General features: G+C 43.3%; 1 pseudogene; it reads right to left on the minus strand.

The window, feature by feature from the left end:
• Positions 1-13189: 13189 nt before the first annotated feature.
• LOC128059997 (olfactory receptor 10W1-like) lies at positions 13190-19675 on the minus strand (annotated as a pseudogene).
• Between the last annotated feature and the right edge of the window lie 4468 nt (positions 19676-24143).

Consider the following 24143-nt stretch of genomic DNA (forward strand, 5'->3'; position numbering starts at 1 on the left):
TGGTCTTGAAATGGCTGAAATCAGTGCTTAGCTGCTCGGTTGTGTCCAATTCTCCAAGACCCATTGGACTGTAGCCCGCCAGGCTCCTCCGTCCGTGGGATTCTCCAGGCAAGAATACTGGAGTGGGGTGCCATTTCCTTCTCCAGGGGATCTTCCTGACCCAGGGATCGAATCCGCATCTCCTCCGTCTCTGCACGGCAGGCCGATTCTTTACCTGCTGAGTCATCAGCGAAGCCCAGCTGCAGCCCCTCTGCCTCTGTGCAGCTTCTGCACATTCATGCTCTTCTAGACAATGGGGCCATGTCCACATGAAACTCTGGAGCCAGAGCTCCTATCGTGAAGTCCAGCGAGTTTTCTTCCTACTTTCCTTTTTTCTCTTCCTCACATGGGCATGGTTTTGGTGTGTCTCACAATTTTAGCTCTAGAATGCTCTCACTTTAAATACCTTGCATAAAAGTGTACTGTGTGTGACAGATCACAGAAGTGGTCAACTATCAAAAGATCTGGGTGCCACCTATCTGTTCACTGGCAGTCTATTTCTTTACTTAAATCAAAATTAGATTAATTACTGTGTTTGATTATTTTCATGATATCATCAGACTTGGACTGATGTGTAGCTCTCTGGACACTAAAACTCTAAACATCCCCGCCCCCTCCCCCCCCCCCCCCCCCCAGACACACACACACACACACCGGCCCTGCTCTGGGAAGCAGAGCATCCTCCATTGTTCCTTAGCATTGGTCCATAGCTTTAATCTGTTGAGATCGAGATTAAAAACAAAACAAAAACAACTTTGATCTGTGACCCCACATCTTAACTATCCTTGCTAGAGTCAGTCTCTCACATTTTAAAAAATAAATTAATTGGCAAGCCCACATACAAGAATGATCAAAATGGCACAGTGGTGTCCAAATGGTTATATATCTTAATGAGAGAGACAGGCACTGTAAAGAATCTGGCATATACTTGTATAAACATAGTATATATTTATATATATTATGACATATACGCTTCCCAGGTGGCTCAGTGGTAAACGAATGTGCCTGCCAGTGCAGGAGACACAAGAAACTTGGGTCTGAACCTTGGCTTGAGAAGATCCCCTGGAGAAGGAAATGGCAACCCACTCCAGTACTCTTGCCTGGAGAATCCCATGGACAGAGGAGTCTGGTAGGCTACAGTCCATGGGGTTGCAAAGAGTCGGATGTGACTGAGCAACTTCACTTTCACTTTGGGAAGATCCCCTGGAGAAAGGAATGGCAATCCACCCCAGTATTCTTACCTGGAAAATTCCATAGACAGAGGAGCCTGGTGGACTCTAGTCCATGAGGCTGGAAAGAGTCAGACAGGGCTGAGCAGACGTGCACTGCGTGATGTATGTGTGTATAGGAACTAAAACTGTGATTAGGTGTTGAAAAAAAATAGTGTGTTAATAAGACTGTGCAACATGAGCCTCTGGCATAGTTGTGATTAAGAGTTTCTTCAAAGTCTTCCTAGAGGACGTAATATTTAATCTTAGATCCAAAAATATAGACATTAAGAGAGGCAGGTAAAGCAGTGAGGTTCATACTGTAGACTGATGAGATAGTGAATTTAATGGTTCAAAGAGAGTGAAATGTGTTATGTCAACATATCGTCCACTTGCTATTCCAGGTTGATACTAAATATATTGCATAAGACAGAGGCAAGATAAGAGCACTTGGCATCATCCCCAGAAATCTACCCCAGAGTGGCGTCTGTTCATTTAATCCATACCCATCTCAGTGCCTCCAAGGCACAACCCACATTACACTCTTGTTTCCTTCTTACTCCTCCAGCAAGACCAGCCCCTGTCGGCAAAAGTGTCATGAAAAGCCTTGTCCCTGTGCAGTCAGTAAATACAGGAACTGTATGCGGGAGTGGCTTTCCAATTCTCTAGTTAGCATCATGCGAAGGAAGTTGGTAGATTTAGCACAATTGCACTCATCCCACACGCTAGTAAAGCAATGCCCAAAATTCTCCAAGTCAGGCTTCAGCAATATGAGAACTGTGAACTTCCAGGTGTTCAAGCTGGTTTTAGAAAAGGCAGAGGAACCAGAGATCAAATTGCCAACATCCACTGGATCATTGAAAATGCAAGAGAGTTCCAGAAAAGCATCTAGTTCTGCTTTATTCACTATGCCAAAGCCTTTGACTGTGTGGATCACAATAAACTGTGGAAAATTCTGAAAGAGATGGGAATACCAGACCTCCTGACCTGCCTCTTGAGAAACCTATAGGCAGGTCAGGAAGCAACAGTTAGAACTGGACATGGAACAACAGACTGGTTCCAAATAGGAAAAGGAGTGCTTCGAGGCTGTATATTGTCACCCTGCTTATTTAATTTATATGCAGAGTATATCATGAGAAACGCTGGGCTGGAAGAAACACAAGGTGGAATCAAGATTGCTGGGAGAAATATCAATCACCTCAGATATGCAGATGACACCACCCTTATGGCAGAAAGTGAAGAGGAACTCGAAAGCCTCTTGATGAAAGTGAAAGAAGAGAGTGAAAAAGTTGGCTTAAAGCTCAACATTCAGAAAACGAAGTTCATGGCATCTGGTTCCATTACTTCATAAGAAATAGATAGGGAAACAGTGGAAACAGTGTCAGACTTTATTTTTTTGGGCTCCAAAATCACTGCAGATGGTGATTGCAGTCATGAAATTAAAAGATGCTTACTCCTTGGAAGGAAAGTTATGACCAACCTAGACAGCATATTCAAAAGCAGAGACATTACTTTGCCAACAAAGGTCCGTCTAGTCAAGGCTATGGTTTTTCCAGTAGTCATGTATGGATGTGAGAGTTGGACTGTGAAGAAAGCTGAGTGCCGAAGAATTAATGCATTTGAACTGTGGTGTTGGAGAAGACTCTTGAGAGTCCCTTGGACTGCAAGGAGATCCAACCAGTCCATTCTGAAGATCAGTCGTGGGTGTTCCTTGGAAGGACTGATGCTAAAGCTGAAGCTCTAATACTTTGGCCACGTCATGCGAAGAGTTGACTCATTGGAAAAGACTGATGCTGGGAGAGATTGGGGGCAGGAGAAGGGGACGACCGAGGATGAGATGGCTGGATGGCATCACCGACTCAATGGACATGAGTTTGGGTGAACTCCAGGAGTTGGTGACGGACAGGGAGGCCTGGTGTGCAGGGGGGTCACAAAGAGTTGGACACAACTGAGTGACTGAACTGAACTGAACTGAGATTTAGCAAAACCAGACTTGTGGTAGAATCTCAATCTATTATTGTCACCTGGGCAGATCATCTTACATTAATTTCTCTTTCTGCCTATTTAAAAGATATAAATAATAATACTTATCTAATGGAGTTGTGATGAGATTATATGAGATAAAGTATTTAGAACACTTGGTTTGATGTATGAAACCTTTTAAATTGCATAATAAATGTTAATTCTTCTCTCCTTTGAATCTTTTAAGGGGATGATAATAATAACTTCATGATAGCAGAGGATTAAATGAGGTACCTTATGAGGAAATTTTTTTTTCTAAATCCTTAAACTTTATCCAGATTTATATTAGTCATTCCCTCAATATTTCTTGGACTGAGATTAGTAATTATCATTTTAACCAGAAGAATAAGCCTTCCAGGTGAATTCAGAGAGCACTGCTAAGTCATGGGCTGAAGTAGTTCTGAAATACTTGCAGAGCCATTACGTGCTTTCCTAGGCAGCGTCAGCAAGTGCCAAGTCTGTTGCAAATATACAAGGAGGTAGAAAAAGTTCCTTTTACCTTTAGCATGAGAAGGGAGTGAGCCAGTGTTCCCAGCCACATTCATAAAAGACAGGACCTCGCAGGTGATATCTCACCTATGTGACGGCTGGAGGAAGGAGGATCAAGAGCCCAGAGAGGCTGCCCAGTGGGACTGAGACTCCAGGAGCCTTCCTAAACTAGAAGCCACGGCAGCAGTGAATTACCTTTCTATCTAGGATCTTGTCTCATACAATCCATCTCCCAGAAGAAAGTGGTTGTAGTGATTGCCTCTCTCCTCCCCTGTTACTGGATAAAGAGTCCAATTAAAATGGTCTCTCCACTTGGGATACCCGGTCAACGGAAGATCTAGGGTATGTTTGTCATAGTAGGGACCACTGGTAAGCCCTTTATCAACATTCTCAGCGCTCCAGAAGAATTTTCTGAGAATTAGGAAGTTGCACACTCAAGGTCATTTGAAAGTCCTGTTCCAGGGACTGTCCTCCCACGACATGATCGCAGCTGGGTTCAGCCCAAGTGTCAAATTATTATCACCCTGGAGAATTGACCATATTTTGTATCTTATCTAGATTTCACGAGACCTAGCATACTGCTCTATATTTAATAGGTCCTCAATGAATATTTACCTCAATGAATACTTCCCATGGTATCTTTCTTTAACTCCCGTGAGCAGAGACACTCCCTTAGGTCTTAGCAAAGTAGCTTATTCCTTGAAAAAATGTTGCTTGGTCGTATGTATACAAATGTTTAAATATCTGTGTGTGCATGTATGATTCCATGTGCCCCATTTATTCAAGGGAAAGTGCTCTACATGGGTCTGGAGTGACTAATGTAGTTCTTTGATGTGTGTGCATGTGTGTGCATGTGTGTGTATGTGTGTTTGTGTGCGTTTCTGTAGGACAGTCATATCTCAACAGCCATACAAGGCTGAGCTACCTGAGTCGCTGAGCTACCCAGCGATTTCTGAGGTATCTTTTGTGCCAAGGATTGCAATAATTACCATAGCTAAGTCTTATGTTGTACTTACTATTAATAAATTTCACACAGTTTGCATGTATTAACTCACTTTATCCTCACAACAATTCTAAGGAGCAGGTACTATTGGTATCCATTTACATATTATGAAATGAAAGGACTCAATTGTGTCCGACTCTTTGTGACCCCATGGACTGTAGCCCACCAGGCTCCTCTGTCCATGGAATTCTCTAGGCAAGAATATTGGAGTGGATTGCCATTTCCTCCTCCAGGGGATCTTCCTGACACAGGGATCGAAGCTGGGTCTCCCACGTTGCAGGTAGACTCTTTCCCAACTGAGCCACCAGGGAAGCTACTTACATATTATATTATTATACTATTTAATCCTTATAAGAACTCTGCAGAGTGAGTGCTATCCTTATTTAATAGGTGAAAGTCAAAGGTAAAAGACGGACAGAATTTGAATAATTTGTGAAAGGAGATGCAGCAAGCAGCTGAGGTGAAGTTTGCTTAACCCTAAAGCATATTTTTTTTTCCTTTTCATTAAGCTTCATCCAACCACCTTGCTCTGGGTTCAGGATGGGGGCTGCGTGTGCACCCGTGGCTGATTCGTCTTGATGTATGGCGAAAGCCACTACAATATTGTAAAGTACTTAGCCTCCAATTAAAAGAAATAAATTAATTAAAAAAAATACTGGGGTGGGTAGCCTTTCCTTTCTCCAGGGGATCTTCCCATCCCAGGGATCGAACCCAGGTCTCCCACATTGCAGGGGGATTCTTTGCCAGCTGAGCCAGAAGGGAAGCCCAAGAATACAGGAGTGGGTAGCCTATCCCTTCTCCAGGGGATCTGCCCATCCCAGGAATCGAACCTGGGTCTCCTCATGGCAGGCGGATTCTTTACCAACTGAGCTATGAGGGAAGCCCAATGAGAGAGTTACATTGTATAAACTCTAAGGACATGCGCTGCTCGGTAGTCTTTGTGCTCGCTGTCTGCCCTGAGTGACTGTTATATAATAGTCTTAGGTGCAGGTTTTTTCATGCATGGCATCTTCCCAAGTAAATCGTAGGTGCGTGAGGGGAAGGGCCGAATGCATTGTGAACTGTATATACGCAGTGATGACGTATTGTTTGGCATTGTGTTTTCTTGCTAGTTTACTTCCCACCTCTGCAAACACATTGCCTGAAAGCATCCACCTGGACTGTTCTTTCTCTGACTTCTGTGGTATTGTGATCACATTTTCACTGTATATCACTGCCATTTAAATTGTCATTTTGTGATGGTAGTATATAAAATAAAATTAACTGTAAGACTTCTGAAAAAAAAAAACAAACCCTGGCTCTTACTTCAAAGATGAACCGTAATGTTGCTTCATGGCCATATAATGGCTGCCCCTACTAACTGCTAGCTTCTTCCTGGTTCTTTGCTCCAGCGACCATGTGTTTCTTGCAGTTCCTTCTCACCACACCTCTTCCCAGCCACGGGACCTCTGCACACGCTGTTCACTCTGCTGGGGCTCCCTCTTCTCTTTTCTCTTTAATAAGTGAGCTCCTCTTATCCTCTGTCCCAATTTCATGACAAGTTTCTCAGGGAAGGTTTCCCTGACCTTGGTAGTGTCAGGGTTAAGAGTACTTTTTCGAAGATTCCTTTTTGGAATCTCCAGTATCCATCCATCACTGCAACTATCACTGCTATACATTTATGGATTAGCTTCTGTTTCCACTGGGTGTGTGTAAGCTCAATGAGGGCAAAGGCTGAGTCTCCTTTTCTCCAACTTGTGTGCAAACCATGTCTATAATGAAAGGCGCTTCCAGCCTCGGTGCTTCTGACAGCTTGGGCTGGACGCTTCTGCTGTGAGGGCTGTCTTGCTTGCTGTGGGATATTTCACGGTGTCCTGGATCCTTCTTGCTGGGTCACAGTGCAGTAGCTTCTGCTCTCTTTATGGTAACCAAACCTTTCTCCAGACATTATAAATGTTTCTCTGGGAGCCTCAGTTGCCCTCAGTTGAGACCCTTTGGGCCTGGCATATGGAAAGTTCTCAAAACTATTTGTTGTTGGTGCTTCCCTGGCAGTCTCATGGTTAATACACCACGCTTCCAACGCACGGGGCGTAAGTTCCATCCCTGGTCAGGGAACTAAGATCCCACAGGACACAGAGAGTGGCCCAAAACCCCTCAACTATTTGTTGAATATTTGAATAAATAGCTCAAGTCTCCCAGGACTGGGACTCTATGGGAATGGAATTTTCAATTCAAGATAAAGATTGAGAGGTTAGTATAGGAACCCAGAATTGTAGCTAATTGAGCCATATGTGGAATATGTCTTTCTATCCACCTAAGATTGTCTGATGCATTTTCCTCACTGTTGTAAAGATACTTCAGATAAAATCAGAGCATCTTCTTCTCCATGCATTTCTAAGGAAGCGTCAGTTCTTTCTTACAACTCTTCATTTTAAGTAACACAGATTAACTTCTGTCTGACAATTTTCTTCGGAAGGAAGGTAACGGACTCACAGACATAGAGAACAGACTTGAGGTTGCTGGAGGGAGGAGAGGAGGAGAGGACTGGACCCGGGATCTGGGGCTGGTGGACGAAAGCGACTGCATTCAGAGTGGGTCAGCAACGAGGCCCTGATGAGCAGCACAGGGACTGTTTTCAGCATCCTGTGATCAACCATAATGGAAAAGAATATTAAAAAGAGAATAGGTAAAAATAGAAGTAAGCTGTCTGTGTGGATCCTTGTTTGGGGGGAATGAGGGAACAAGTGAATGGTTCTACAGCTAAGAGTTCAAGACACATCTAGGGTAAGGGGAGTTGGACAGGGGACTCATGACAGTGAACACACACACACACACACACACACACACACACTCATTCACGCCACATAGCTGACCACAGAAAGCTAGAAAGCGCCTAGACTTTGGGATGGTCTTGACCCGGGTTTGCATCCTGATTCAAGCCCTTGGCTGCCTGTCAGAGCCTGGGTGCACTGTTGGAGCCATTGCCCCCAACCCCCAATCCCCATTCACTAACCCTCGGGGGAAAAACACCTGGAGTAGGTGAAGGAAACTCACATATTTGGTTACCTAAGAATGTGTTTCCCATGTCCCACATTTTATCAGGAAACTATTAGGAAACACTCTAATGATGGACCAAGCACTGCATGGAATGAGAAATTTGTTGCTGCAATAACTTTACTTCTCTTCCCTGATTTTCAGGGACTGGATTTAATTAATCCCAAAGGGAATTTGGGTGAAGAAGTAAAGCTTACTGGCATACATTCCTTCAAGAAAACTATTTTTAAAGAGCAACTTAAAAAAAATTAAAGAATGTGAGTGGGGATATAAATTATCAATGCAGAAAAATTCCTTGTGGAATTCCTACACATGCCATCTTTCAGGCACTTTCATGTCCTAGTTGAGACAAGCACAAAGCAAAAGTAAGGACTGCAGAGAAAGGCTTAGCAGAGGGTCACTGGGGATGCAACCTCAACAGCTGAACCCTCAGGGCTATCAACAATAACTGAGGAACATCAGTAAGAATGAAGATAAATAGGCTCTGCTATCTCAGTGTGGGCCAATATGAAAAGAAGATTGGTTTGCACATCTTTGATATGTAAACTCGAGTTTACACAGGGTCACTGGATATTTGTTTCAAAAGCATATTTCTCATTCTTTATAGACGTCTGATTGGGTGGCATTGGGTAAGGGATGTTGGGAGCAACACTTTCCCCAATTACTGCTGCTGATTCCGATGCAGAAATCCAGCTGACAGCGCCCTTAGAGATACGTTGCTCTAGAGGAAGTCAGGTTTGTACCAGAACCCTTGTCTGCTTATTTCATTATTCTGTATTAAGCATTTTTAAAGAGCTTTCTGATAGCCAAAATGCCTGTCGGTGTTCAAGGAATTCTCTGTCCAAGACGCCTGACACAATGGGCACTTTACTGGGACAAGGCGGAGCACATCCATCTTGGTACTCCAGGCTCATAAGGCTCAGCTTTGGGTGAGTCTGTGCAGGCTAGACTGCCTGCTACCATCATTTTACTTCTCTTTTTAAAAAAGTTTTATTTTATATTGGCGAGACCTGGGTTCGACCCCTGGATTGGGAAGATCCCCTGGAGGAGTGCATGGCAACCCACTCCAGTATTCTTGCCTGAAGAATCCCCATGGACGGAGGAGCCTGGCGGGCGACAGTCCATGGGGTTTCAGAGTCGGACACGACCGCGTGACTAAGCACAGCGCAGCACACGGCTGACTAACAACGCTGCGTTAGTTTCAGGTGCATAGCAAGGCGGTTCAGGCTTACACATGCACACACACGTATACACACGCATGCACACACATACACATACATACACATACATGTATACACACGTATATTCACACGCATACACACACACACGTACACACACGTGTATACACATACACACATACATGTATACACATGTGCACACACACACGTACACACACACGTACACACACACATACACACACACGTATACACACACGTATACACACACACGTATACACACACACGTATACACACACACAGGTATCTGTTCTTTGTCAAATTCTTTTCCCATTTGGGTTATTATAGAATCTTGAGCAGAATTCCTTGTTGTATACAGTAGGTCCTTGTTGGTTATCCATGTTAAATAAAGCAGTGTCTATATGTCAATCCCAAACTCCCAGTTTGTCCCTCACCACCACCTTTCCCCTCATGCTGGGAGGGATTGGGGGCAGGAGGAGAAGGGGACGACAGAAGATGAGATGGCTGGATGGCATCCCTGACTCAATGGACGTGAGTTTGAGTGAGCTCTGGGAGTTGGTGATGGACAGGGAGGCCTGGGGTGTTGCAGTCCATGGGGTCCCAAAGAGTCAGACACGACTGAGTGACTGAACTGAATATTCCATTGTGTATATGTGGCACATCTTCCTTATCCATTCCTCTGTTGACAGTCATTTAGGTTACTTTCCTGACTTGGTTACCGTTAACAGTGCTGAAATAAGCATTGGGGTGCTTGTATACTTCTGAACCATGGTTTTCTCCAGATATATGCCCAGGAGTGGGATCATCACATTACTTCTATGTGCCATGCCAGGCACTGCCAGTATATTTTAGATATGCTTTCAAAATGATTAAATTAAAAGCATTTGTTTTGAAAAACAAACTTCAGTTTCTTGGAAAGGAGGCATGTGAATTACCAGGGGAAAAATACTTACGTCATCATTCTGATTTTGCCTGACTTTTACTGCATTTTAACGTGCATCCAACATTTGTCAAGTTCATCTTGCGGGCAGGACACTGGGCAACGTGAAGAATGGATGCCAACGTGATTCTGGCGTGCCGTCAGATGAGCGCCTCTTAGTGATAAATAATGTGCTTGAGGAGTGCCAAGGATGAAGACATCAGTCCTGACTCCAAGCTGGCATCTGAGCACTGGGGACTGAGGAATGTCCTGCAGCTAGCACTTCTTCAAGGAGGCATTCCTTTCTGGATTTCAGTATATTCATTTGTCTTGCTTTGCAATCATTTAAATTGATTTAAAAAAAGAGGTCTGTTGAGTCTAGATTCTCTAATGTCTGGAGGAGAAGAATTTGTTATTTTGGGAACTAGATGTTAGAATATGTGCTTCCTTTTGACTTGATGAATATAAACTGGTAAATCTTCATTATTGAAAAGTTATGTATGCTTTAATATCAAACTCTAAACTGGCTTCAAAATTGCATGCAGATACATCTCCTTCCACCTCCCAACCTCTACTACTCATCCACCCAGAGATTTTAAAAAGTATAATTATTTGTTATTCTAGGATATCCTTGATTAAATCCTCCTTTATAGACCCAAGCCTTCCCTCCCTTTCAAGGCCCACCACATATTCCTTGATTTCCCCCCCTTTATTTCAGGAAATAATATAGATGCACATTGTTAGTGTTTTCTGCTTCAGTATGTCTCATCAAATCTGCATTCACTTTTGTCAAAATATTATTTGTAAGAAGTGTAATGCTTGCAGAATGTCCGTGAGAAATCTGAACAGCAAATAGCTTATTAAATGTGGCCAAAATGAGCCAATGAGGTCATGATTGGGAGTTTTTTTAATCATCAATTGTATCTGATGCAGGTGTTTTTATACATGGAGTACAAAGCTTCCCCTCTGTAAAGCAGACACCCAGTTATTGGCAAAATCCTTTGTGTCTCCTTCCCCACAGAATGCATATCCAATTCTGCTTAAAAATATGAAAGGGGATCACCTCACAGTTGACAGGCCGCAACTATAAAGTTTTATCAGACTCTTCAAATAGAGAATAAAGCGTTAAGAAAACACTTTTTAAATCTGATATCCAAGTCCCTTGAAGGTTGGAAATTTCTGTTTCACTGATTAGTTTTAAAGAAAATGAAGTACCTCAGTTGTGTCTGACTCTTCGCAATCCCATGGACTGTAGCCTACCACGTTCCTCCGTCCACGGGATTTTCCAGGCAAGAGTACTGGAGTGGGTTGCCATTTCCTTCTCCTGGGGATCTTCCTGACCTACGGATAGAACCTGGGTCTCCTGCATTGTAGGCAGACGCTTTACCGTCTGAGCCACCAGGGAAGTCCTTATGAGTAGATGAGTAGATTAGTTTTAAGAAAGCAAAAATAATTTTAGCTTGGAGGAGGAGTCATTTTTGATTTAGACAAGCACTTAAATCAGTAGCTAAAAAATTTCAGATGTAGTTTCTCTTGAGATATCAGTTGATCTAGCAATGAAGGATGGAGGGGATTTCTAGTCAAAGAGTCTGAATGGGACGCTCTGACATATTTCTGCTTTCAGGCAACCTGCTTTCCTATTGCGAGCCTGGGATTTGGATAATTGTGCCTTTTCATACAAGTGTAGCATGTCTGTGTGACCAGCCCCAGATGAAACACCAGGGCTCTGAGTCTATAGTGGGCTTCCCGGGCAGAAGCATCGCACACATGTTGCTGCCTTTAGCCTCTGTAGAAGGACGTGTTCTCTGTGCGACTCCGTCAGGAAGAACACAGGAGGCCCGCACTGTTATGCCCTTTCTGCTTCTATTGTGTATGCTGTTGACTCGAATGGATGTTAGCCACGAGTACACTTATAAGCTAAATCTTATGAGTCCTTCTAGCAAAGCATCAAACAGCTGGCTAATCACTGGACCACTGACACATATGACCTCTAAGCAGTCAGTCTTTTTCTTTCTTGATTTTGGAGAACAGGAATGTTCTTTTCTCACATTCAAATTTAGAACTATAAAGGTTCTACCTCAGCCTTCTATCTGTATTTCCTTTCCAAGATTCCATGACACAAACATAATCACTTCTTTGCTTTATTCCACAACGTATTTAATAGTCTCTGTAACAATACAGATTTTCAACTACTTTTCTTCCTTTTAGTCCCTCCCTGATTTTTGAAGCAACTGAGGGTTCCAATTACTGTGTTCATCCAGATTTTCTGCAATCAAGATTTCTTTTTATTGGGTTCTTTCCTTTCAAGCTGATAGGTATTAATACTTTCTCTCTTCTACTAACTTGTTTACGAATTACCTGTTTGTCTTACATTTTCCAAAAAGCATATTTATTTGCTGCCTGCCCTCATCTGTGCTCATTATCCCAAGGGCTTATGCCTATTTTGTCCGTTTAATGTCTTTCTGTAGGGTTTCTGGGAGAAAGGATAGATAACCTTTTACCTGCTTACACAATGCAACACTGTTCAGCAAAACAAACCAGACACAAAAGAGTCTGTACTACATGGGGCAGCCGAACCAGACTAACACCGGGAATAGGGAAAACTTAATATAAAAGGAATTTCTAGTCTGGTAATAGGGGGTTATATAGTAAAAAGGGCAAAGTGAAAGTGAAGTCGCTCAGTCATGTCCGACTCTTTGCGACCCGTGGACGGTAGCCCACCAAGCTCCTCCGTCCATGGGATTCTCCAGGCAAGAATACTGGAGTGGCTTGCCATTTCCTTCTCCAAAAAGGGCAAAGGGAACTTTAATACAGGAACTGAAGATAAAAGGAGTATCCTCGACTTCTAGAGTTGAGGCTAAAGAATCAAGAAATATATGCTTTTGTTATTGTTTTGTTGCTAAGTCATGTCTGACTCTTGTCCGTCAGGCTCCTCTGTCCACGGGATTCTCCAGGCAAGAATTCTAGAGTGGGTTGTCATTTCCTTCTCCAGGGGACCTTCCTGGCCCAGGAATTGAACCTGCATCTCCTGTATTGCAGGTAGATTCTTTACCAACTGAGCCACCAGGGAAGCTACAAGGAAGAGATATACATGTAAATATGTATCCATATATGTGTGTGTGTGTGTGTATATATATATATATATATATAAATATAAATGATGTTATATATATAGTAAAATGATGTTTACTTTGGTGCAGACTGGACAGAGGGTGACAGGGGTCACTGTGTACATGGACATGTACTGCTTATTTACAGAAGGAAAAGAGAAAAGAAATCCCTACTTGTCTGGTGAAAAGAAAGGCACGTGAAGACTTAGAAATCCCCCTGGGAATCACCTGGCTAAGTGGCTGAGGGGTCTGTATAGCTGATTCACTTTGCTGTCCAGCAGAAACTAGCACAACATTGTGCAGGAATTATACTCCAGTAAAAAACTTAAAAACTTCACACATTATGCTACTGCCAAGTCGCTTCAGTCATGTCTGACTCTGTGTGACCCCATAGATGGCAGCCCACCAGGCTCCCCCGTCCCTGGGATTCTCCAAGCAAGAACGATGGAGTGGGTTGCCATTTCCTTCTCCAATGCATGAAAGTGAAAAGTGAAAGTGAAGTCGCTCAGTCCTGTGCAACCCACCCAATTAAAATTCCCTTTATGTGGATACCAAAAGGCCCGCACCACTGGAACAAAAAGAATCAAAGAAGAAACAACTTTTAGGAAGGCATCCCCCTATCCCCAAGGCTGGGATTCTGACCTACCTGGAGAGTATGTGATTGTAGCTTTCTAGAAAGTTTGAGAAGTTTGCTGAAGTCACAGAAACATACTCCTTGAAATGCAGGTGAAACTCTTTGGGAAGCTGTCCACTGAGGCACTGGTGATACTTACTAGGAAACCAGCTGGGATGTTGGAAAAAAACTCAGGGCAAAACCATCCTTTAGAATTCTAGCAAGAGCCACTGGACGTGTCTATGGCTGTCCCACACACCACTGGCCTTGACTTACAGGAATAGAACAGAAATGGCCTACCAGAGGGCTTCCCTGGTGGACTCAGTGGTAAAGAATCCACTTGCCGGTGCAGGAGACGCACCAGACACAGGTTCACTCCCTGGGTGGAGAAGATCCCCTGGAAGAGGATATGGCAACCCACTCCAGTATTCTTGCTGGGAAAATCTCACGGAAAGAAAAGCCTAGTGGGTTACAGTCCAGGGGGTCACTCAGAGTCAGACACGGCTGAGCATCAGCAGAGCAGAGCCTACCAGAACCAGGAAGGACGCTGCTCCCTCCCGATGTGTCCCTCTAATGAAACTCTCTACAGAGGACCCTCTGCATTCTGCCAGTTAGCAAAGTAGCTGTGGTGCGTCATGAAGCAGAATAGAAAAGAGTGAATTGGGAGCTGAGAGGCAAGAGATTGATAACCGTTGCATTGTTTACTCCAAATTATGAAGTTCAAGAATTGGTAAAACTATTCTATGAGAAGAATAATATAAATAGTGGTTGCCTCTGAAGAGGAGAATTGACTAGAAAGAGGTACAAAGCAACTTTCTGTGTTACCTTGGGCTGAGCCGAGTTTACACAGCTGGATATACTTATCACAGTTCATTGAGCTCTGAAGTTTTAAATGTGTGCATTTTATGGCAAAGATGCTATATCCCAGTAAAGGACCAGTAACTCAAAATAATAGAAATGCAAGACTTCTTTCTGCAAAAGTATGTAACTTCATTGAAAGATAGTGGTTAAAATCTGAGTAAATGAAAACGTATGCCATGGTCATGGATCACAGTATACTATTTTTAAAGATATGACTTCTGAAATTGATTTGTAGACACATCACAATCTGAATAAAAATTCCAGTAGGGGTGTGTGTAAGTATGTGTGTATGTGGGTGTGTGCATGTGTGTATGTGTAAGAGAGAGAGGGAGGCAGGTACTTGACAAGTTGATCTTAAAACCTTAAGGATTTCTGAAGGACCAAGAATAGCTCATACATTCTTGAAGATAAACATGATGAGTTGGCTTGCTCTACTTTATATCAGGCATTACTGTGAATGCACAGTGATTAAGAGAATGTAATTTTGATGCAGCGATAGATGAAAAGTTTATTCTTTAGTTACCTCAAGGCACTGGCTGTACTTCTCATTGAGTATTCCCTTCCAGACTAACGGGATTTGGGTGATAAAACTGCTGCGATTTGAGAGTTGACGCACAGAGGAAAGGAGGGACAGAACCACAGGTAAAGACCCACGGATAATCACTAAAGAGGCAATTGAGGTAAAGCATCATCAAACCCAACACTAGTTTAGGAAGTCAATCCAAATAAGCTTCACATGCACGCATGCTAAATCACCTGTCTTGTCCCACTCTGTGAGACCCTGTGGACCCTAGCCCACCAGGCTCCTCTGTCCGTGGGATTCTCCAGGCGAGAATCCTGGAGTGGGTTGCCAGGCCCTCCTCCAGGGGATCTTCCCGACCCAGGGATTGAACTCGTGTCTCTTACGTCTCCTGCATTGGCAGGCGGGTTCCTTACCACTAGTGCCACCTGGAAGTTCCACAAGGTAGAGTAACTTAGGTGGGGGTCAATGATACACATCCCAGAGACTTGGGACAAGGAAAATAACAAGAAGCAGAATTCAGAGCCAGGAGACACTGATACACAGTCAGAGAGCCTGTTAGTTATGTGTTTATGGCCCCGTCTCTAGACAGAGGAAGTGCTTTTCAGGCATTTATGATCATAGGTGTCTAGTTTATCCAGTCAGAGAAAAAGAATCATAGGGCACTTATTATGACTGGTAAAATATAGGCTTTATGAGGACCTAGTAAAAAAAATTACCCCCAGGCAGAGATAGGCATGCTTTCTTCCATGATTCTATTGTACTATGTACTTTTGATGGCTAGTGATTCTATGAAAGGACTCTTGTTAACTAGACACTAGACACATGAGTTTGCTAAATGATTTTCGATAAGCAAGTAAACCTCATCCTTCATTATATATCTGGATGATGGGGGACTGGAGCTACTCAATAATTTGGAATCAATCCTTCAGTGACATTTCTCCACTGGCCTTATAATTCATCCTTTCTTTCTTGACTTACCTGTTTTGAGTTATAAGTTAATGAGAAATATGATTTATGACATCAAATGCCACATTGAAATGTAATTGAAAACCTTACCTTCTCCTTCCTTCCCTGCTTCCCTCCCCCTACCTTTTTACATTCTTCTTAATGCCCAGAAAAATGTTGCAGATAAAATTGATGCATGATGTCTTGAGAGGATAGGAGAAGGCCTTACACTTAACAAAATGTAAAGTCCTTCTCACTATTTCTATGTCAAATTATATTACAATAATTGTCTTCATTTTAAGAAATCATCAAGGGTTTGAAGAGAAAAAAGGAAACATTAAAGATAAAACTATCAATTCAGGGTTATATGAAAAGTAGAAGGGCGTTCTTGTAGGAATAGAAGATTTAAGCTAAATAAATGCACTAGCTTGCAACATGTGAGATCACTGTCTTGTAAATCACAAGTGGTCAAATGGTAGTCATTTCACATGGTTCAAGCTGATGCAGAAACGTCAGATTCTTTATGAAAATGCTTTTCAACAGTTATTTTTTTCTGAATAAGAAATAATAGGTTTGTAATATAGAAAGTGTGGAAGAAGATAAAGATGGAGAGTGAATAGAAAGATCATTCTTTGTCCCTCAAACTGGAGATGACCATAGTTAACATCTTGGTACATTTGTGGCCACTTTTTCCTCCAATGTGCACATGGTGTATTTTCCAAATATTGGGTGATGCTGTAGAAGTAGTTTTACAACTTTCACCAGTGAAGTGTTACCATTGCCTCTGAAGTTGGAATCCGGGTTCAAATCCCAACTCTGCCACTCGTGAGCTGTCTGACATCTACCAGTTATTCAATCTCTTTGATTCAGTTTTATCCTCGGAAAATAAGGAAAGACACTTAAATTCTACCCCAAATTAAGATGGTTCTTGAGGACACGAGTCCATCACCTCCTCCATCTGCTGACTTTTACGGATAGGTAGATAGACTGAGATCGAGAGGGGCAGGGAGAGGGAGAAGGGAAGGGAGAGAAAGCAAGTCCCCTAGCACGGATTCTGGCAGACAGAAGGCACTCAACGTCAGCCATCACTAACAACTAGCGTTTGAAACATATTTCAAGGCTACGTAATATTGTCTCTTAAGTAATTGTTTAACCAATCCTTTATTATGGGGAAACAACTGTTAATGTATCTTCATTGTTAGATCTAATATGCTAACGACCAACTTCTGTTCTGATTATTATCTTCTTGCCCCAGTTCTCAAGGACCTTCTGTGCTCCAGTCTGTCCCCAAAGTCTCACTTCTGTGGACTGAATCACTCAGTCTCTCTGTCCTCTTGCTTCCAGATGGACTCAGCCAATGGGAGAAAACGCAAGAGACGGGAGGACACAGGCAGAGAGTGGGTTAAGTATTTATCTCCCTGCTCTTTCCCTGCATGGCCCTTATTCTATAACAGGCTTTTCCCCCTGAGGCCAGAGTTCCACCAAGAGTCTCTTTTCGATAAATCTTGCTCTTATTGGTCTCAGATAATACTCTATCATCCTTTTGCCTTTTAGGTGTAGGGGTGACGATGGCTTTCCGCTATTGCTAGTACGTAAGTGCCTTGACTGCAATTATTGGTTTCCTTATTCATATGTCTCCATATAATCAGAATTTTTTTTTTCAGTTAAAATCTATTGAATGGGTCATCTGCTTCCAACCGATACCTGGATATTGCCTTATAAGTACCACTCTATATTACTTTATGATGATTTGCTTATGTATTTCATTCATAGAAATTGCTGAGTCAGGACTTCCCAGGTAGTCCAGTGGCTGGGACTCCTTGCTCGCAATGCAGGGGCCCCAGTTCCATCCCTGATCAGAGAACTAGATCACACAGGCACAATGTAAAAAAGGAAATTTTCTGCATGCTGCGAATAAAGATCCCGCATACCTCAACAAAGATCTAACATCCCGTGTGCTGCAACTAAGACCCAGCACAGCCATATAAGCTAAAAAAAAAGAAAAAGAAATTACTGAGTCAAATGGCAGAAACATTTTAAAGGTCTCTAAGGCCATGGCACCCCACTCCAGTACTCTTGCCTGGAAAATCCCACGGACGGAGGAGCCTGGTGGGCTGCAGTCCATGGGGTCACTGAGAGTTGGACATGACTCAGTGACTTCACTTTCACTTTTCACTTTCATGCATTGGAGAAGAAAATGGCAACCCACTCCAGTGTTCCTGCCTGGAGAATCCCAGGGACGGCAGAGCCTGGTGGGCTGCCATCTATGGGGTCACACAGAGTCAGACACAACGGAAGTGACTTAGCAGCAGCAGCAGCAGTACACTTAGCTAAATAGTGTCCAAATAACTTGTACCCTTTTGAAAGATAGTTTTAACATCAACTGAGAGATATCTCAACCGCATGGGAATTTGCATGAGCTGGAAACTAATCCTTGCCTGAGAGGTAAGACCCTCTCCTAGTTTTTCAGTTCAGTTAGTCGCTCAGTCGTGTCTGACTTCTTGTGACCGCATGGACTGCAGCACACCAGGCCTCCCTGTCCATCACCAACTCCCGCAGTTTACACAAACTCATGTCCATTGAGTCGGTGATGCCATCCAACCATCTCATCCTCTGTTGTCCCCTTCTCCTCCTGCCTTCAATCTTTCCCAGCATCAGGGTCTTTTCCAATGAGTCAGTTCTTTGCATCTGGTGGCCAGAGTATTGGAGTTCAGCTTCAGCATCAGTCCTTCCAATGAATATTCAGGACTGAGCTCCTTTAGGATGGACTCGCTTTCCTAGGGGAGGCGATTCCTGGTAAGAACTCTTGCTATGGCGCCTTTCACCTCACTGTTCCTCAGGGTGTAGACAAACGGGTTCAGCAATTGGGTCCCCAGTGTGTACACTAGGGAGACGAACCGATCCTGCCCGGGGTGGTAGCTGGAGCTGGGCCGCAGGTACATGAAGGCGCAGCAGCCGTACTGCAGCAGGACCACCGCGAGGTGGGAGGAGCAGGCGGAAAAAGCCCGGCGGAGGCCCGCGGCCGAGGGGGCCCGGAGCACCGCGGCCACGATCGAGGCGTAGGAGGCGGCGATCAGGAGGAAAGGCACCGCGATGGCCAGTGTGGCCGCCACCAGCACTGACTGTTCATGCCTGTGGCTCTGGGCACAAACGAGACACCTCACTGGGGGCACGTCACAGTAAAAGTGCCGAACGCCCCGAGCTGGGCAGAGGGGCAGAGAGAAGACAAAGGCCGCCCGCTGGGAGGACAGGCAGAGGCCGAGGGCCACAGAGGCCGCCGCCAAGCGGGCGCAAAGCGTCGGAGGCATGATGAGAGGGCACTGCAGGGGGTGGCAGACGGCAGCGTGGCGGTCGTGGGCCATGGAAGCCGAGAGGAAGCAGTCGGCACTGCCCCGTCCCACAAAGAAGCCCATCTGAGTGGCACAGCCCAGCAGGGTGATGGTCTTCTCTGACCATAGGATGTTGGCCAGGATGTGGGGCACCACCACAGCAGTGTAGCCGACTTCTACTCCCGAGAGGCTGCCCAGAAGACAGTACATGGGCCTGTGGAGGCGGGCTTCGGTCTGAATGGCCACCACGATGAGGACATTCCCGGTGATGACCCGTGTATAAACCAGGCTGACCCCAAGGAAGGACAAGACGCGCAGCTCTGACTGGGAGGGATAAGGCCAGGAACACGAATTCCATCCACACTGAGCGGTTTCCCTAGGACATTGAGTTAACAGATTTTCTCTGTCGAGAGTTATTAATACAAAGAAAGAATCAGACTAACAATACCTCAGTTCACACTCCCGTGATGCATGATGTAATCTGCATCACGAGGATGTAATCTAACAAGACTGAGTTAGAAACCACAAGAATTAAGACTTACTCTCCTTTCCTTCCCCCTTTAACAAGCTTCTTCACACAAATATCTACGATTATACTTCTAACTGCCAAAAGTTGGGCTAAACTGTGTAAGAATTTTTTGAGGAAAAGAGTCAGGGAAGTTTGTGGAATTTCAAACCATTTTCAGTAGAAGTGGAATGAAGATTATTTCAGTTAACTCCCAAGAAACTGTCAACAACTTTTAAAGTTCAGAGATTATGAAGGGGAGGGTGGAAGCTATTCATTACTTAATTCATTTGTATGTATACTCAGTACCTCCTAATATATTCAGTTGGAGATATATGGGTACAATATTCAAAAGTTCATTATATGGTGTGAAATAAATGTAACAAGATTGTAACAGAAAGTAGATAGAGTCATGAGATGTATAAATTAGATAATTAAGTTTTATAGATAGAATGCATTTTCAGTTTTGGGAGTCAGTCAAGACTTCATGGGAGAGAAAGCATGTAAGGATGACTAAGGAAAGGAAATTTACGGAAAATACAATTTAAAATTGTAACAGTGGGAGGGTCATGAGAAGCTGATTCATTCTGGATGGAGTGTAAGATGCTACAAAGGAGAATGGAAAGAGGAGATTGCCATAAGCTTTTACAAGGGTAAAGACTTGATGTAGTACGGTAGGAGGGTGTGTATCATTTGGTAAGAGGAGCAGTGATGGGATGACATCATCAGAGCCCTGCTTAGGAAGGAGCAGTGCCGTGTGCCGCAGAGAACAGCCAGCAGAGTGAAATGCCAGCTGCTGGACTCAGATAAGATATCTACACACTGTCTGTCTGATAAAGGCTTAACATTCAGAATATGCAAAAAAACTTACCTAACTCAGTAACAAACGATGCAATTAAAAATGGGGAAAAGGCTTGAATACACAGTTCTTCAATGAAGACACATGCATGGCCAACAGGCATGTTAAAAGATGCTCAACGTCACTAATCATCAGGTTTACAAAATCAAAATGAAATGTTACTTCACACCCATTAGGATGGCCACGATAAAAAAATAGAAAATGGCAAGTTTTGGCAAGTATGTGGAGGAATTAGAAATCTTTTGCATTTTTGGTGGGAATGTAAATGGTGTAGCCACTATAGAAAACAGTATGGAAGTTCCTCAGAAAAATTAAACACAAAATTACCATATGATCCAGCAATTTCACTTCTTAGTATATTTCTAAAACAAATGAATTTTGGTTCTTGGAGAAATATTTGCACACCTGTATTCATCGCAACACTGTTCATGATAGCCAGGAAGTGGAGGCAATGTAATTGTCTACCAACAAATGAATGGATAAAGCTAATGTGATATAAACATACAAAGGAATATTATTCAACCTTAAAAAAGTGAAATCTTGTCATATGTTACAACATGCTTAAACTTTGAGGACATTGTGCTAAGTGAAACCAGCCAGTCACAAAAAGAAAACTGCAGCATGATTCCACCTATAGATAGTATCCGAAGTAGTCGAGCCCTTATAGAAACTATAAATGGAATGTGTTTACTGGGGTAGGGGTGATGGGAAAAAGCAATGGATAGAAATATCAACCCATTCCATCAATGGATAGAACTTCAATCCTGTAACGTGAAAATTTTGTGGAGATCTTTTGCACAACAATGAGTATGTGGTTAATTGCAGTATACTGTACGCTTAAGGATAATAAACTTTATGTTATGTGTTTTTGACGACCCCAAAATGTAAAGATCCAACATTGGACCTCTAGTAGAATTTCCATTCATTGCGTCCTGGTTCTCTTGCTCCACGGTTGGGTCAATGCTCTGAAAGTCCCTTCTCATAATGAGCAGACACACTCTTCTATGCAGCCTCTACGTATTCATTCATTCTGTTCTGTGCAATGGGGCCGTTTCTACAGGAAACACTTCAGATACTGAATAGCCATTATCATGCAGCCCTCCATTTTAATTCTGGTTTGTTTAGCTATTCATCATGTGACATAGTTTTGATGTGTTTCACAATTTTAGCTCTGGAAATCCCCTTATTTCAAATATCATCCTTAAAAGTGTGCTGGAAGGGGCAGGTCACAGAAATGACCATCATTAAAAAGATACAGTAAGACAGATAACTGAAGGGAACCTACTCTATAGCCCAGGGAGCTCTGCCTAGTGCTCCGTGGTGGCCTAGGGGAAGGAAATCCAAAGGAAAGGATGCATGCAAGCATATAGCTGATTCATTCTGCTGTACAGCAGAGACTGACATAATATCATAAAGCAGCTATACTCCAGTAAAATTAATTCAAAAATATGATAATAATCTAATAAAAATCAGGTTAATTTATAGCTTTGTGTTTGATGGTTTTGGTGGTCTGCTCACACTTTGACTGATATTAACTTCTTAGTGCTAAAATTCCTAAGTATTTTTCTCATTTTTAGAGGATCAGGACGTCCTCTACCATTCCTGTAGCACTGGCCCATTGTTCTAGTCTGCCAACATTGAGACTTTAAAAAATCCACTTCACATCTTAGCTACCTTTTTATGCAAAGGAGTGTATCAATGCTTCACTAACAGACATTTTTCTAAATAAGATGTTCAAATGGCCAAGAAGTACATGAAAACAAACTCAGCATCGCTAATCACTGCTGCTGCTGCTGCTAAGTTGCTACAGTCATGTCCGACTCTGTGCGACCCCATAGACGGCAGCCCACCAGGCTCCTTATCCCTGGGATTCTCCAGGCAAGAACGCTGGAGTGGGTTGCCATTTCCTTCTCCAAAGCATGAAAGTGAAAAGTGAAGGTGAAATAGCTCAGTCGTGTCCGACTCTTAGCGACCCCACGGACTGCAGCCCACAAGGATCCTGTCCGTGGGATTTTCCGGGCAAGAGCACTGGAGTGGGTGCCACTGCCTTCCCCACCGCTCATCACTAGGGAGATGCAAATCAACCGCAATGAGATATCACCCCACACCAGTCAGAATGGCCGCTGTCAGGAAAAGCACACCAAAGCCAAAACAAGAGAAAAACAAATGCTGGCAAAAATGTGGAGAAAAGAGAACCCCTGTGCACTGCTAGTGGGAATGTAAAACGGCACAGCCACTGTCGAAAATTTCTGCGGAGTTTCCACAGAAAATTAAAACTATAACTACCATATCATCTGGCGATTCCACTTTGGGTGTATACCCAAAATTAGCAAAATCACTGTCCCAGAGGTGTCTGCACTGCCACATTCATAGCAGTATTATTTAGAACAGCCAAGATACGGAGACAACCTGAGTCCACCGATGAAACAGTGAACAAGAAACTGTGAATACTCTCCATTCACAAAAGGTAAGACATTCTGCCATTTGTGCCAACATAGATGGACCTTGAGAACATTATGCTATTAAGTGAAACGAATCAGACAGAGAGACAAAACATAAAAAATAAAAGAATTAATGTAATAAAAAAAGTGTCAAGCACCACATACAGTGGTGATCAAAATGGGATGATTGCTTCTCAGCTGGATAGTCTGTCCTGATGAGAGGCAGACACTGTTGATAAAACAATCTGGCTTATCTATATATGTATGTATATATATCATTACCTGCTATCCAGAAAAAATAGGGACTTCCTTGGTGGTCCAGTGGCTAAGACTCATGCTCCCAATGCAGGGGGCTTGGGATTCACTTCAGGGCACTAGGTCCCACATCCTGCATGTGTGCCATGACAAAGACTGAGGATCCCGAGTGCCACCACTGAGACCTGACTCAGTCAAGTAAATATTTAAAAAAGTAGTGTGTTATAAGACTGTGCAACACGGGGCTCTGACATAATTTTTGATTAAGCAATTCTGAAAAGTCTTCCTAGAGGGAATCATATTTAAGCTTAGATCTGAAAAATAGAAATTAACCAGGAGCAGAGGGACAGGATGAGTCATGGGGTCCATATGAAATAGGGGGACAGATGAAATAGGGGTAGTTATGGTTCCCAGAAGTAAAACCTATTATATCAACATATCATCAACTTGTTCATCCAAGTTGCTTTCAAATATGTTGCATACAACCAAGGCAAGGTAAGAGCACTTTAGCACCATCTCCAGAAATCTGCCTAGAGTGACACCTGTTCATGGTTCTGCCCCCATATCAGCAACTCCAAGTCACAGCCCATGTCATACTCTCCTTCCTTCTTACTTCTCCAGCCAGCCCAGCCCCAGTTGGTAGGATGTTAGGAAAAAAGTTACCCTGTCCTTCGCTATCTCCCAGAGTTTGCTCAAATTCATGTCCATTGAGTTGGTGATGCCATCCAACCATCTCATCCTCTGCCACCCCCTTCTCCTCCTGCTTCAATCTTGCCCAGCATCAGGGTCTTTT

This window comes from Budorcas taxicolor, chromosome 15, assembly GCF_023091745.1.
Source record: "Budorcas taxicolor isolate Tak-1 chromosome 15, Takin1.1, whole genome shotgun sequence".
NCBI classification, from domain to species: domain Eukaryota; kingdom Metazoa; phylum Chordata; class Mammalia; order Artiodactyla; family Bovidae; genus Budorcas; species Budorcas taxicolor.